Source organism: Narcine bancroftii, chromosome 12 (assembly GCF_036971445.1).
Source record: "Narcine bancroftii isolate sNarBan1 chromosome 12, sNarBan1.hap1, whole genome shotgun sequence".
Classification (NCBI taxonomy): Eukaryota; Metazoa; Chordata; class Chondrichthyes; order Torpediniformes; family Narcinidae; genus Narcine; species Narcine bancroftii.
This window is the reverse complement of record NC_091480.1, coordinates 74,793,800-74,810,551: the sequence shown is the minus strand read 5'-3', so window position 1 is coordinate 74,810,551 and position 16,752 is coordinate 74,793,800.

Genomic DNA, 16,752 nt, shown 5'->3' with positions numbered 1-16,752 from the left:
AACTCCATTAAGAAAGCAAAGGAGAACTTCTTCAGGGTAGGCATACCTCGAAGAGATTTCAGTTTTGCAGTAGACAGGAAGAAGTAAAACCCAAAAGTCTGCAGACACCAGGATTGAAGTGAAACCACAATGCTGGAGAAACTCAGCAAGTCAAACGGTGTTCTTTACAGAGCAAAGATTTCTTTCGGGCTTGAGCCCTTCATCAAGATGAACCAATCAATGGGCCAGATTAAGCATTTGATCAATTACTGCAGGGTGATGCCCACCTTGATGCTGATTTTCATAATCGCACATCACAACACACAGGAGTAGACTGGCAGCCCAATAATGGAGCACAGACTCTGCTCCATTGTCAGACTCGCCATCTGATTCAGGAGTAGAACGTAGTGAGCTGAGGGGCTAAATACATTTCAAATGTGTCCTTTTGGCCTTTTATCCAGCTACATTGCAATAGATTGTGCAGCACATTTATTTGAATAGGATCACCAAGGTGGGTTAGAAAGGGTCAAGTGCAGGCATGTGGTTTTAGTTATTTCTTATTTTACTTAGTTTTAAAATATTCACTTAATTTTAATTAACGTATTTCAGTAGATGTATTATTTTAGCTGTTTTTCAATTATTTTACCCTTGGCTGTTTATAGGAAGGCCTTTAAAACCAATCAGCTGTCTATTGGTCATCAAGGTGATCAAGGGTAGTCTACCCATTCAGCTCTTTAATTCATGCTTGTAAGCCACTATACTTGCCACTCATGAATTCATTTCAATTGGGAAATACAGGTTGAACCTCACAGCCTTATCTGAACTTGTATGTTCTTGAAATGGTTTGGACTACTGAAAATCAGGGGGAAAATGAGGAAATGAAAATATCATGAACTAGGTTATACACATAAAACTGTTGAAACATCCATCATATCTTCTCATCACTAACCACATCCACACCATTCTCTCACATCACACCACACTTTTATATTACACTCATCGGTCTCGATATATACCTAACTCAGTAAAGTTAAATTTGAACAAAATTATTTATTCGTATTATGTTATTATTGACATTCAAATTGATTACGTACCTTGAAGCCTGTAGCTCCCCAACATGTAAACAAACCAGCCAGCTAAGTGAGGGCCTGAGGTGTGTTTTCGCTGTTCTGCTAAGGCGCACTTCCATTTTGTTTTCATCTTCGTGCAGTGGCGATGACTTCAGTTTCAAATACCTTCATATTTATGCATCAAACGTGTATCACAGAGATACCACACTCCCATTAATTATTGTGTCAAAATAATAACCCCGATTAAAGGTGATAATTCGCTAAAATCCCTAACCTTAAACACCCCGTCATTCATAAATGTGAAGGCAGTGTCATACTATAGAGCAAGTGCAGAATGACTGAATCGGAATTTATAGCTTGCAAACATTTAGCGCAGGGCCCTTGAAAATGCAGGGCCCGTAGCATATGCTACTTTTGCAACTAAGTTAAAGAGCTCTTGGATTCTCTGCCCCTCCCCACTCACAGGACCACCAGTGTAGTCTGGCCAGAGAATGAGTGCAGAGAGTGTATCCAAAGACCTAAACTACTAATCCTGAACTTGAGTTCCATCAAGGCAGTTAGGGATGATAAGTTCAATAATTAATTATCTATTGTCAATAATGATAAACATTAATACTACTGAATTGATATAAATCCATCTGGTTAACCAGAATCAGGATTTAGAATTTATTGTCATGAACATGCCACAAAATTGTCCTTCAGGGAAGAAAATCTGCAGCCCTAACCTGATCTGGCCTGTGCATGACCCAGAGAATGGAGCAATGTAATTATTCTTCTCTGCCCACTGAAATGGTGTTCTAACCTCAGAGATAATTGGTGATGGGTAATAAATGCCACCCAGACAGGGATGGCTAAATTGGAATACATTCAATCCAATAGATTAGGTTTGAGCTGACCACTCCAGCTTTAGACCAAAATATCAAATATGATTACACATCAAATAATGGTAATTTATTGAAATGAGTTTGAAATTTTGCCTTCTCTCTCTCTCTCTCCCTCTTCGTGTTACAGCACCAATGTTCATACTGTGACTGTGCCACCCACAGGCTTTCACCCATATCACATCCAATGGCATCACAACCATTCACACTGCCCTACCTGATGCTATGAGTGGATAAATACCTCCGTATTGAATTATAAATGTTCCCACAGCTATCTGGATATGGAGGTTAAAAAATTTATGATCCTTGTTCCATCTCTTCTCTGATCCTTAGCTTGCAACCATCCGGTGGCTCTTTGAATTTTAAATCACTTTCTATCAATAGTCTGATCAGTGCTTAGAAATCCAATGGGTCTAACCTGCTCTGTTTCACATTCCTACACAAAAGATATTTCCCATAATGTTTTCTCTGAATAAATGTAACACATCCAAAGCTCAGCTCCCAATGAGATATCTCAGACCATATTTTCATTGCTACCATAGTCACTAATGCAAGTATGAGCCCAGGCCAAAAATAACTGATTGTTGAAATTTTCATCTCCCTATTCAAATCTCTCAGTTCTGACACTACATTGCCCTCAATCCAGTCTTAGAATGCTGCATTCATTTACATCATTTCATTCCATCTTTATTCCCAACATTCAGCTGCCTAGGACCTAAGCTGTGGGACTCTCTACTAAACCCTTCTCCATTTTATGAGCCTTTGATCAAACCCCTTATGCTTCCTCCTTTATCACAGTGTCAATATTTGAAAGACGTCATCCCCTCCCCAGTGAAGGGGAGGTTTCTCGGCAACCAATTCTACCACTGACTGAATATGTTATCGCATTTACAGATAATCCAGACCAAAAAAAAATCCATTTGGTTTTGTTTATGGGGAGTACCAGAGAGCAATGAATAGTTTTTGCATCATATCATTTTCAAAAGGTTAAATATAGAATTATGGAGAGTTAGGCATGAGTTGAAAGCCTATAATTTACTCTGGTGGCATCAGAAACCACGATAGCAGTTTTTAAGCAATTTATGAATGTTGCCTCAATCCAGAGATTAAATTACAGCCTTCCACTGTCTACCATCTGTGTTTTCTTAAAAACAAGATACACAGCACCCTCAGTCAAACGGGAAGGATGCTAATCATTCCTCTAGGAACACTGCCGCCAGTAAATCTGCCTTGCTAATCTCTTCCTGTGTTTGTCTGTAGGATGCATTGGTGGTTATGCCTTCAGTCAGTTTGGCACCATGGTCTGGAATGTGTTCCCTACACCCAAAGTATTCTCCACCCCTCAAATTCCCTGAAAACTGCTTCTCTCCATCACTCCTCCTGGCATTTCTTTGTCTGAGTCAAGAGTTCACTCTAGTCTGCTAGTGTAAAATTTCTTGGTACATCTTCCTATTTCGAAGGAATCACCTAAATGATGCAGCTTCCTTGACCACAAGCAATGAGATACAGTTGGATACAATTTTTTTAACCAAGGAATAAATAATGACCAGGACCACATATTGTTAACTATTGCATAGTGCCATGGAATTCTTTCATATGCCCCACATCTTGGATTAATGTCCATTTTGAAAGTTGATTCCTCCAAAAGACCCCAGTACAGTGCTCTAGTCTCCATAGTGAAATTTAACACCATAGCAAAAAAATCAAACCACTGGTGAAAATCAGCCGGTTGGAGGCCATCTGCGGAAGAAAGGTGAAAATCAGCCGGTTGGAGGCCATCTGCGGAAGAAAGGTGCTGGATGCTTTGCTTCAAAATCCTTGATCAAGTCCCAATGAAGGGCCTCAGACAAAACATCGACAATTCATTCCCCTCCGCAGATGTTGCTCGACCTCCTGAGTTCCTCCAGCGGTTTATTTTGCTTCAGATTCCAGCATCTTCAGACCCTCTGTCTCCATTATAAACCCACAGCCTCTGACTCAAAATCAAGAATGTTCCCATGGAACCCAAGCCAAAAACTATCAAAGGGCTTGGCTTAAGAAAAAAATCCCATAATTCTTTGAAGAAAAATGTGGGGCTTTTTGTGACAACAGAATTTGCTTCCTGAACACTTTTGGGTGTATTTTATGGATTTTGGCGTGCTGATCACAAAAATCAACTTAAACGTTTCCTACCATGTACCATTTTTTTTAAGATATAACCTCTTTTTGTGATTTCCCATCATATTTTAAGTCTACTTCAAGCACACAAAACCAGGAAGTGCAATATGTCATTGAAAATTCATTTTGTGTGTTCACACTTGGACTCCTTCCCTGCTGATCTTGGTGCAGTCAGTGATGAACATGGCAAAAGGTGTCACCAGGACATTGCCACCATGAAAAAGAGGTATCAGGGCAAATGGAATCCATCAAAGGTGGCCGACTATTGTTGGACACTGACACAAGGGCCATCTGATGCTGAGTACAAATGCCATGTGTTAGCATCATTATGTGATTAAACATGCTAAATTCAATCAGAGTTAATTCAATATTTCTCCAACTTCCTACGTGATACAGCAATGCAGCAAATCTCAAATTATCTTTGTGTTCATCTTGAAGTTATCTTTCATAATCCCTATTTTATTTAGGAAGCAAATCTTTGAAAAGAATTGGGTCTTCCAGAAGATATTGAAGGGACAGATCTGGTGAAGTTTTTTCAGAAATGGATACCAGAGATGTTGGGAAAATATGTTTTTCCAGAAGGATTGGAATTGGATAGAGCACATAGAGCGATACGGCGGAAGTCTTTTCCATATCAACCACCACGAGCGGTGCTTATTCGTTGTTTAAGGGTTATAGGTTTGCGTTTAGATATCCTGCTGGGTTGAAGGTGTTTTATGGTAATTTTCAGGCTCAGTTTTTCGATGATGAAACTGAAGCTTTGTCTTTTGCTAATTCTTTGCCAAATAACCCACATAGTTTTGAGTTGCAGAAACAATCGAAATCGCAGGGATCTCCGAAGCGGAACGGGAATGGGAATGGTAATGGCAGAAAGAAAGTGGAGGAACAACATCTGATCCAGAGGGGAGATGATGATCAAGTTACTGGTGCCATTGGTGTTGAAGATCAAGCAACTGGTGTTATGGGTGCTGTGGACTGAATTTCTTAATACCATTTAGTGATTTTTTGAGATACGAGAATATCAGCTGGGGGGGGGGTGGGTGTATGGCTCTGTGCCTTCTGAAGTCATCTGCCACTAGTGGTTTAGACCACACCCGGTTTGTAGAGGCGGGTACCACTTTGGTGCATTTTTTTCCTTTTGTGGTAGTTGTTTTCATTTTGGGGGGGGGGGTGGTTTAGTTTTACCTTTTTTTATTAAATTTTCTTTTGGGTAGATTTAGAGAGGGGGGGTTCCTTTTTTCTTTTTTATTGGCGCTTATATTTTTGTGAAGCTTTGTTGTTTTTGGGTGTCATTTGTTAAGACAGAATGAGTAAATTGAATTTTGCAACATTTAATGTCAAAGGGATGAACCATCCGATAAAATGGAAGCGTGTGTTGGATTACATTAAGAAGATAAAGGTGGATATTGCTTTTCTGCAAGAGACCCATCTGACGGAAAAGGAACATTTGAAACTGAAGTGAGATTGGGTTGGACATGTCTTGGCATCTTCCTTTAATTCCAAAGCCAGGGGAGTAGCGATTTTGATACACAAAAAGGTGCCTTTTGTTTCAGAATCTTTTTCTGAAAATGCTGGAAGAGTTTTGAAGGTTAATTATAAACTGTTTTCGGAAGCTTGGACTTTAATGAATTTGTATGCACCAAACAAAGTTGGTTGATTCTTCCTGATAGATTCAATTATAACTGCTTCAATTATTGTGTATAATAAACTAAAATTGTCTTCTGCTACATTCTGAGAAGATTATTATTGGTGCCTAGGTAAGTGGCACACAGCTTCTCTATACACAAGAAGAGGGTGTCAGGAAGAAAAAGTTAAACGTGTTCAAAGGGTTACGGAGAATACTTGACAAATCTATATGTCAGGCAGACAAAATATGTTTGTTTGTCAGGTTACAGTATAAGATTTTTAACCAGAACTGTGTCCTGGTACATTTCTAACAGAGTGTGAATTGTAATCCATGTTTCAGTATTAAATTCTATTGCCTATCACTGTGCTCATCTTATCAAACCTTTAATATCATTCTGTAGCTAAAGATGAAAATCTATGTTCTCATAACGACCACCAATTCTTCTATTATTTGCAAATTGTTGATTGTCTGTTCATATCCAGATTGTTAATGCACAAAACAAACTGCAAAATTTCCCACTGGTCATAGTCGTCCAATCACAAAACCATTGCTCTCCACCTCCTATTGCCAAGTTGACTTCCTAAATTCCCCTGGATCCCATAAACTCTTACCTATTGCATAAGCCTTATCAAAGACCGATTGAGAAGAAGACCAACTGAACAACACTCACTGACAGACTTAGTCACCTACTCATAATATTCAATCAAATCAATCATACAGGATCTCGACTTAACAAAGCCATGTTGACAAATCCCACCCCTCAGTAACTTTTCCAATTGTTTCCCACTGATCTATAATTCCTGGTTTATCCTTTACTGCCCTTCTTTGAATTGTGATTGTATTTGCTCTCTCCCAGTCATCTGGCACCTCACCAGCAGTGAGAAAAGAAATTATTTGCTTTTATGAGAACCCTATCAATCTTCTTTCTTGCCTCTCAAAAATCATCTAACTTAAGCCTGCTTATTTAGCCTCCTGCTTTTCAATGGTGCTTTCCTCTTGAGTTTCACCTGAATTTTAATTTAGTTTTTTAATTTAAACACACAGCATGGTAACAGGCCCTTTTGGCCCACGAGCCCGTGCCGCCCACTTACACCCAATTGACCTATAGCCCAATACAATTTGATCGGTGGGAAGAAACAACAGCCCCCAGGGAAAACTCACACAGACATGGGTGTGGTGCGCTGAGGTAGCAACAAGCCAGCACAAACTCACAAAAGACTGTACAACAGGCTTTATTCCAGTAAAATTCCAAACACGAAATTTATGCCTTGGTGGCTCCCCATGTGACTGGCTCAGGAGGGGCCGGCTCAGGTTTATATTCAGGTCGGCAGATTGACAGCCGGCCAGGTGAAATCAGCTCCTTAGGTGGTCTTCCTGCAAGTACAGAGATCGCCCCCTGCAGTCGGCTGGTGGTCATATCACCACATTGGAGAGAATTTACAAACTCCTTACAGCATTGCACGAACCGCTACGCCAACCATGCCATCTTGATTTCTCTGGTGGTCCCGTATACTTTTTCATAGATTTGTCTTTGCTATGTTTTATTATTTAGCAGGTGCTCAGTTACAATTTCAACTGGCACACAATGAAGTAAGTTCAAGTTCAAGGTTACCTACATTCTGTACAACCTGACAAAACAGCATTCTCTGGTTCGTGGTGCAAACACATACAGACAAACTCTCCATATCCACAGATACATAGAACCTACGTGTCACGGTTAGTGTGGGTGGGTGGGAAACTCCAATGATCCTCCCTACCACTCTTATGGTCCTGTGAATTGATGTCCAATCCATTTCTCTGCAGTAACCACACCACACTGTGATGCAACCGGCCAGGACACTCTCGATAAAGTTGTTGAAATTTTCAGATTTCAGATTTCCGACTTATTGTCAGAGTACATGTGTGAGATAACATACAACCCTGAGATTCCTTTTTCCTGCGGGCGTGGCAGAATTATCAGTAATTGGTAGTGCAAAAAATAAACTGTACACAGCATAAACATGTAAATAAATAAAGAAATGTAAACAGATAATGAACGTAAACAAACTGACTGCAATACAGAGAGAACAAAAGAAAATCAATAAAGTGCACAAGGGTCCTTAAACGAGTCCCTGATTGAGTTTGTTTTTGGTGGAGGGCGAGCAGCTGTTCCTGAACCTGGTGGTGTGCGTCTTGTGGCTCCTAGACCTCTTTCCTGATGGCAGGAGTGAGAACAGAGTGTGTACTGGATTGTGTGGTCTTTGAATGGTGGCCAGTAGCCATGCCCGCTTCAGTCTTCCAAGGAAGTGCAGTCACTGTTGAACCTTCCTGACAAGCCAGGAGATGTGTGTCCAGGATAGGTCATTTCTTAAGTGGACTCCATGGAACTTGGTGCTCTCTCCACTACTGAGCTATTAATGTGGTCCTCCTGATGTCTACAATCATCTTTGTCTTATTCACGTTGACACTAAGGTTGTTACTTACATCATTTCACAAGATATTGGACTTCTTCTCTGTAGCGTGACTCATAGTTGTGGCTGATGAGGCCAACTACTGTCATGACATCTGCAAGTTTGATGATTTTGGTGGAGCTGGATCTAGTGATACAGTCATGGGTCAGTAGCATAAACAGGAGCGGGCTGAGCCCACAGCCTGTTCTCAGCATGACGGTGCTTGACATTCTGCTGTTGACCCAGACAGACTTTCCATTGGGAAGTGCAGAATCCAGTTATAGAGAGGGGTGTTGAGTTCCAACGAGGACAGCTTCTACACCAGCCTCTGGGGTATGATTATATTAAATACTAAGCTGGTCAATGAACAGCACAGCCCGGTGTCGTTCTCCAAATGGATCAGGATGGAGTGGAAGGACATGAGTGGAACGGTTCCTTCTGTAGGTGAAGTCACTCGGAGGCTCCATCACCAGACGCTTGAAGCATTTCATAATGGTAGAGGTCAGTGCTACTGGTAGTCATGTAGTCATTATGACCTGTTACTGTTGCCCTCTTTGGTATTGGGATGATGGTAGCTGCCTTAAAACCTGCAGGAACGATGGACTGCTGCAATGACATGTTGAGGATCTCCATAAGGACTTCCTTCAGTTGGTCTGTCCTTCAGTACTCGAGGAGGTGTGTTGACGATTCTGCTGTCTTGTGCAGGTTCACCCTAGATAGGATTCTCCTCACCTCAGCAGCGACTATGCAAAATTCTGTTCTTAGCCAATCCTATTTTAATGAAACACCTGAAGGGATTTTTTTGGACCTGAAGGTAAATCTCAGGGAAACAGCTCCTCCCAATGGCTCAGTTAATAAATGCATGTCTAAAAAATACAGAAGTTCCCAGTTTTCTTCAATGGCCTTCAATATCTGAGTTTTCTGATCTACAATTGTCCACTGGCAGAGTAATCCAGCCTCGAGAATTGTCTTTTAGAGTCTCCAGGTAATGGCAATTCAAATTATAGACATTGCTATAAACAACTTGAAAAATTTTTACAGAACGTTAAAAATAATTCTCAGACCTTGTGATTTTGGTGTTAAGAGACTTGCATTTTTTAGGCACCTTTGATCACACCCCACTAGTGCTTATGATGTAGAAATGAAGCAATGAATTTGCAGGCACCAAACTCTTACAAAGAGTTATCAGATCAGATACTGTTTATTGTCATGTAATAAAACAGAAATGTAACATTACACAAAATTGTGTTTAGTGGCAAAGATTTTCCATTAGCATCATACAGTCAGAGAAAGAAAAACAAAAGAGAGTCACCAAGTGTCAGTGGATTTGCCTCCAGCGCTTCTGCAGCCTCTGCAGCTACACAAGGCCCCACTTCAGTTCAAACTATCAACAATCCCAGCCCAGATCCAAACCTCTTAACATGATGAGGAAGCCTTCAGCGCACAGGGCCCTTTAGGAGCCTTCCTTGCCCTCAGCATTCTTTCAAATCCTGGTTTTCATGAACCAATCTCCAGCAGCCCCTAGCCTGGTGTTAGACCTCTTTGCCAACAGCCTGCGGCCTGGGTGTGTCCTTCAACCGGTGAGCATCTCTCTGGTCCGCCACCATGGTCATTGTCTCCTCTGCTCCTTCTTCTCAGCAGGGGATATTCTCCCTGTCACTTGTGCCCTGCGCCAGGCTGCTGCTCCCCTGGACTCTGCAACTCCTCGCGGCCATTGACCAACATAGGTAGCACCATCCTGGGCCCAGACCTGCGGTCGCAGAATTTTGAATAAAACACCGACAGCTCCTTTATCAGGCCATTTAAAGTCTGTTCAGAGCCATCAGCAGTAGGACTGGGCAATAGGACCCCGAGTGGCAGCACTGTGTCACTGTGTCTCCGTTCCATGGTCACCCCTGGTCTGCACCAGTGGCAGCGTTGTCATTAAAGGAGCACTGGTAGAACTGCCATTTTTCTTTAGGGATGTTTTTGAATATCTGAGTTATCTGATCAGACAACTCAGATATTCAACCCAAAACATTGATGGATGCTGCCTAACCTACTGAGTTTATCCAAGCTTCTTTTTCACTGCTCAGGGCCGCAGCATCAGTAACTTTGTGTGTTATACCTAGATAACCTGCTTTAGATATTGGCTCAGGATGCAATGGTTAACTCTTTGTTCCAAAATCATATAATTATGTTTATGATATCAGGACTTCTGAGGTGAACAACGAGACTGGGATCCTGAAACTCTATGACACGTAGGTCAGGGGCAGCGTGACATGACAGACTGAGGTGTTTCCCTGTTTCTACTCTTCTGGTTTCGTTTTGGATATCTAGCATCTACATAACTTTTCCCCACCTCTCAAGTGAGTTATTTTGACACACAAATTTTTGGAGTTGTGGCTGTTTGACCTAATTCACTTTTTCCTTCGGCAATTGTTCAGGATGGAGGATGATTTTTTTTCTACTCCAGCACTTTGGGTTCTGATGTGGCTGATGAGGCCGAGGTGGCACTTGTAGACTCCGTCCCAATTGGAAGGGAGTGCACCTTTTATTGGTTCTATGTTCCCAAGGTTCATAAACTCAAGGTTCTCAATGCTTGGGACTCAACACCCCACTGTGTAATTGGATCTTGGATTTCCTTACCTCCAGACTACAATCAGTACTGGCGCACCACAGGACTCTGTCCTTAGACCCCTGCTCTACTCATTTTACATGTACGACTGTGTGGCTTGGTATGACAAGAACACCATCTACAAATTTGCTGACGATACCACAGTAGTAGGTTGTATAAAGAAAGGGGATGAGTCAGCACACAGGGTGGAGATTGAAAACTTGGCTGAATGGTGCACCAACAACAAACTTGGACTCAATGTCACCAAAACTCAGAAGCTGATTGTTGACTTCAGAGGTGTACAATCCAGTGATCATTGGGGAATCAGAGGTGGAGAGGTTGAGCAAATTTAAGTTATTGGGAGTCACTATCTCAGAGGTTCTTTCCTGGAACGATCACACTAATGGCATCATGAAGAAAGCATGCCAGCACCTCCACTTCCTCAAGAGTTTGTGGAGGTTTGGTATGACACCAGAAACCTTGGAAAATTCCTACCGATGTGTGGTGGAAAGTGTTCTGTCCAACTGCATCACGGTCTGGTATGGAAACCCCAATAACCTTGAGCATAAAGCCTCTCCAAAAGGCAGTGGACATAGCCCAGGACATCACAGGCAAAACCCTCCCCACTACTGTGAACATTTACAGGGAGCACTGATGTCGGAGAGCAGCAGCAATCTCCAAGGATCCACACCACCCAGCACACGCGCTGTTCTCACTACTGCCATCGGGTGCCATCCCAAATGGTGCCACGAAACTCACACCACCAGATTCAGGAACAGCTGCTACCCCTCCACCATCAGACTCCTCAACAACAAACTCAATCAGGGACTCATTTAAGGACTCTTGTGCACTTTATTGATATTTTTTATTCTTTCTGTATTGGCCAGTCAGTTTGGTTACATTCATTATCTGTTTACAATTCTTTATTTGTTTACATGTATATGCTGTGTGCAATTTTTTTTGCACTACCAATAAGTAGTAATTCTGTCTTGCCTCAGAAAAAAAGAATCTCAGGGTTGTATGTGATATGTCACATTAATTTATAGGGCTAGGTGTTAGTTTTGGTTAGATTGATCTTCTCTCATAGAATTAGTACGGTTGGTTGCCTCGATTACAATATGGAGGATGACCACTAAGGAATATTATCCGGTGTCGGGCACATCATCAGTTATATTCCCTGGGATCATTGGCTGTTTCGGCCTTTTAAACACAAGATACCCTCTTCCAAGGTAGGTCCACTACAGGCTGATCAGACCTGGGTGTATGTCCCATTGTGGCACAATCAATGATCATCTACAGACATGAAGCAAGTGTCAAGGGCTTTATTCATCAGAAAACTTTGGCATGTCTCTACATGCTGCTGGCTCATGTCCAAGGCAGGTATGGAGGGAGGAGACTAGGACTATCATCCTTTATAAGGGACCTTACGGGGAGGAGCTACAGGTACAGAAGGTGGGTGAGGTCAAGCCTGCAGAACCACATTCATACCTTTTGTTGAATGAAGTCCAGCGGGGTGACACGGGACAATCTCCATCGGCACTGGTCGTGTAGTCCATAACAGTTCATAGGTTCAGTTGATCTGATGGTTTTATCCAGCGCTTCATTCACTGCAGCACCAGCTGTGTTATTGGTTCCTGTGGAATGGTGGCTTGTTCGGCAGGCTGAGTGTTGGAGGGCTGAACTGTGTCTGTATTTACCGGTTCCTGGGGGGGGGGGGTGGGGGACTTGTTTGTAGGGGTGGAGGAGGTAGCAGCCTGAGGGGCCGTGGTGGTGGATTCACTTCGTCACTTGTCAGGATGGTCCCTGATGGGGGTTACTGCATGCATCTTCCGTGCCGGGGCCCCAGCTCGTCAGGTCCCGGGTGGACACAGTGTCGTCCCGTCTGGGAACTGTACCAGAGCATACTGGGGGTTTGCATGCTAGAGGTGCACTTCCTCAACCAGCGGGTCCACCTTGTGGGTTCTAACATGCTTCTGGAGAAGCATCAGCCAGACCGGCAGCGTGGTTCCTAATGCCGACCTCCTAGGGAAGGAGAACAATTTTTCATGTGGGGTGACATTAGGCACAGTGCAAACTAGGGGCCTGGTGGCATGCAGTGCTTCTGGAAGGATCTCTTGCTACTGGGATATGGGCATCCCTTTTGACAAGGGCCAAAAGGATTGCGCTCCAAATCGTGCCGTTCTCCATCACCACCTGCCCGTTCCTGCAGGGGTTGTAGCTGGTGGTTCTGCTCGTGGCTATGCTCTTGGAAAGGAGATATTGCCGCAACTCCTCACTCATGAACGTAGACCCCTGATCACTGTAAATGTAACTGGGGTATCCAAACAGGGTGAAGATGGTGCAGAGGGCTTTAATGACCGTGGATGTAGTCACGTCGGGTGGGGATGACGAATAGGAAATGTGGGTACTTGTTCATGATATTCAGGAAGTACACATTCCGATTCATGGACAGGAGGGGCCCCTTGTAGTCCATTCTGAGATGTTCGAAGGGATGAGTGGCCTCGATGAGCTGGGCTCTCTCCAGTCATTAAAAATGCGGCTTGCATTCTGCGCAGACCGAGCAATTGCAAGTCCATTCCCTGGCCTCCTGCACTGAGTAGGGGAGGTTATGGCCCCTCACAAAATGGTACAATCTTGTGACGCCAGGGTGGCAGAGGCTATCGTGGAGGGCATGGAGCTGATCTACTTGTGCTCTGACACAGGTTCCCTGGACAGGGCATCAGGTGGCTCATGGAGCTTGCCCAGCTGGTACAAGATCTCATAATTATAGGTGAACAGCTCAATTCTCCACTTTACGATCTTGTCATTTTTGATCTTCCCCTGCTGTTTATTGTTAAGCATAAAAGTGACAGGTCTCTGGTCCATCAGCAGAGTGAATGATTGCCAGCCAAGTAGTGCCTCCAGTGGTGCATGGCCTCAACTATAGCCTTCTGAATGGCAGAGTGCCTGAGTTCAGGACCCTGGAGGGTTCGGGAGAAAAATGCCACTGGCCTGCCTGCTTGGTTCAGTGTGGTGGCCAGGGCAGAGTCGGAGGCATCGCTCTGCACTTGGAAAGGGACGGATTCATCAATGGCGTGCATCCCCACCTTGGCAATCTCATCCTTGATGCCCTTGAAAGCCTTATGGGCCTTCGCCGACGGGGGAAAAGTGGTGGTTTTCACCAGGGGTTGGGCCTTGTTGGCATGGTTTGGGATTCATTGGGCATAATACAAGAAGAGCCCCAGGCACCTTTTTAAAGCCTTGGGGTTCTGGGGCAGAGGTCATTTCAGAAGGAGTCACATGTGCTGGGGGTTGGGAGCGATGACATCATGCTCCACCACATACCCCAGGATTGCCAGCCGCTTGGTGCTAAACACGCACTTTTTCTGATTGTACGTGAGATTGAGGGATTTTGAGGAGGCCAGGAACCTCCGCAGGTTCTTGTCGTCTTCCTCCTGGTTCCAGCCACAGATGGTGACATTATCCAAATAGGGATAGGTAGCTTGTAGTTTTTGCCATCCACCATGCGATCCATCTCCCTTTGGAACACTGACACCCTGTTTGTGAGGCCGAATGGGACCCACAGGAAGTGATAGAGGTGGCGGTTTGCCTCAAATGCCATGCAAGGCTGGTCTTCCAGGCGAATCGGAATTTGGTTGTACGCCGATTTCAGGTCTATGGTGGAGAAGAACCTGAACGGGGCAATCTTATTCATCATGTTGGCTATATGGGAAGAGGGTAAGTGTCTAATAAGGTGACCCAGTTGACGGTCTGACTGTAATCTATGACCATCCGGTACTTCTCCCCCACTTCTTGCACCCTCCAGGGGCTGTTACTAGCCTGTCCTATTATGCCCTCCCCCAGCAGTCACCCCACTTCCATTTTTATGAATTCCCTGTCCCCGGGGCTGTATCGCCTGTACTTAGTGGTGATGGTTTGCAGTCCAGGGTGAAGTTTTGGAAGGGGGGGGATGGCAGAGGGATCTGGAAGGTCTGCTACCCTGCCCAGCATTCGGGCGAGTGATTGTACGCATTTGGGAAGACGGGCAGGCCCTCTAGGAATTGATTATTACTGACCGTCGGTGGTGGGGGGAAAGGGTCCTTCAAACTGCATCAGCACACCCTTAAGCTGGCACTGGAAATCCATCCCCAGTATGATGGGTGCGCAGAGGTGAGGCATCACCAGCAGTTTGAAGTTTTTATATTTCGTGCCCCTTACAGTTAGGGTCATGAGGCAACACCCGCAAATTTCTGTGGAGAGGGATTTGGAGACTAGCGCTACCTTGCACTTCGCCAAGGACGCAGTCAGGGAATAGCGTTGGGCCGTACCCAGCTGTATGAAACTCTCTGTGCTTCCCATGTCGAACAGGCAGCCCATGGTTTGGCCATTCACCTCGATGTCCATCATCGATCACCCCAGCTGGTGTGGCCTGTTCTGGTCTAGCATGATGGAGGCCAACATTAGCTCACTGTCCAAATTGCTGCTGCTATATCATTGGGACTGTTGCCGCCAAGATGACCACCTGGGAGATCACGAAGATTGCCGCCCCTGTGGATCGCACGTGGTGGAGTCCGGAAGAGAAGCCGGATGTGACTCCTCCGTGTCATTGCGCCCTTGGTCTGAATGCTCAGTTCTCGGCAACAGGAAATGACGCCGGAAGTGGGTCGGCCCAAGATGGCGACACAGGCCACGGTCTGCACATGGCACTGCTAGAGTAGGGTTTAGAGCGGCATGCCTTTGCACAGTGCCCCTTCCTTCAGTAATTTGAGCAGGTCACACTACGGGCCGGACTGTACTTCTGTGGGTATTTGCTTTGGCCGTAGTAGTTGCATCTTGTTTACTCGGGATTGGCACCGGCAGTCAGGGACCCTGAGTTCCAAGATGGTGGCACCTGTTCTCCCCACCTGGTAGCCGCATGGCCTTCCATGCTCTTTTGGGCTGTCTCCAGTGAGCAGGCCATCTGCACGACTTCCTGAAGGGTCTGGTCACCCTTCTCCAAGAGTTGTTCCCTTAGGTGATGGGAGTGGAAGCCCGTGACTAGCCTGTCGTGAATGTGATCCTCACTGCATCTCAGCACCTGCAGGCTCAACCCAGCTCTCACAAGGCCCTTACAAAATCATCTACTGACTCACCAGGGCCCTGATGTTGGGTGACCATGTAGCGGGCATACATGGCATTCATCGGGGCTCTGTATTGCTGTTGCAGTCGGACCATTGTCTCTTCGTACCCATTACAGTCACAGATTATCTAATCTGCGAAGAGCAGATCATATCGATCACCATCGGCTACATGTAGCCACATGTTGAACCTGATGGAGGCCTCTGGTTCCTTTGAATCGGTTTCCAGATTCTCCAGTTTAATTGCTTTGTCCATGGCAATTAAAATTTCTGATTAGTACATTGTGGCGTGATCAATGACCACCCGCAGACACGAAGCAAGTTGTCAAAGGCTTTATTAATCAGAAAACCTCAGCATGCTGCTGGCTCGTGTCCAAGGCAGGTATGGAGGGAGACTAGGGCTCTCAGCCTTTATTAGGGATCTTACAGGGAGGAACTACAGGAACAGCCTAAATAGGATCCCCCCCCCCCCCCATTTTTTTTAGCCAGAGCCAGTCACTGCTCCTTTCAGCTGAGTTGGAGGGATTTAATTGCCTTTCTGAGGGTCTGCCCTGAGACCCCTACAGAAGCTTAGTCATGGATTTGTTACCGACTTCAACCGGGCGCACCCTCACTTTCCAGCCTTGCTCTTCTGCGGTGTGTCTAATCCATGTATGTACTTTTGACAATAAATCTGAAATCCCTACACAAAAACGATGGTACGTTATCCAGGCAAGTCAACGTCTATGTGGCACAGCAGGTAGGGCAAGAATAAAGACAATGTTACCGTAAAAGTGGCAGCATTTTTCACGACTGTAATGAGGGGACAAGGACCGAGCCTTGAACTCGGAGGTCATGTTTCCGAACTCACGTAGCTTACGCCAGAAGGGAGGAGGAGATTCTGGTCGACGTGAAACATCCTGATCCGCTACGTTGAA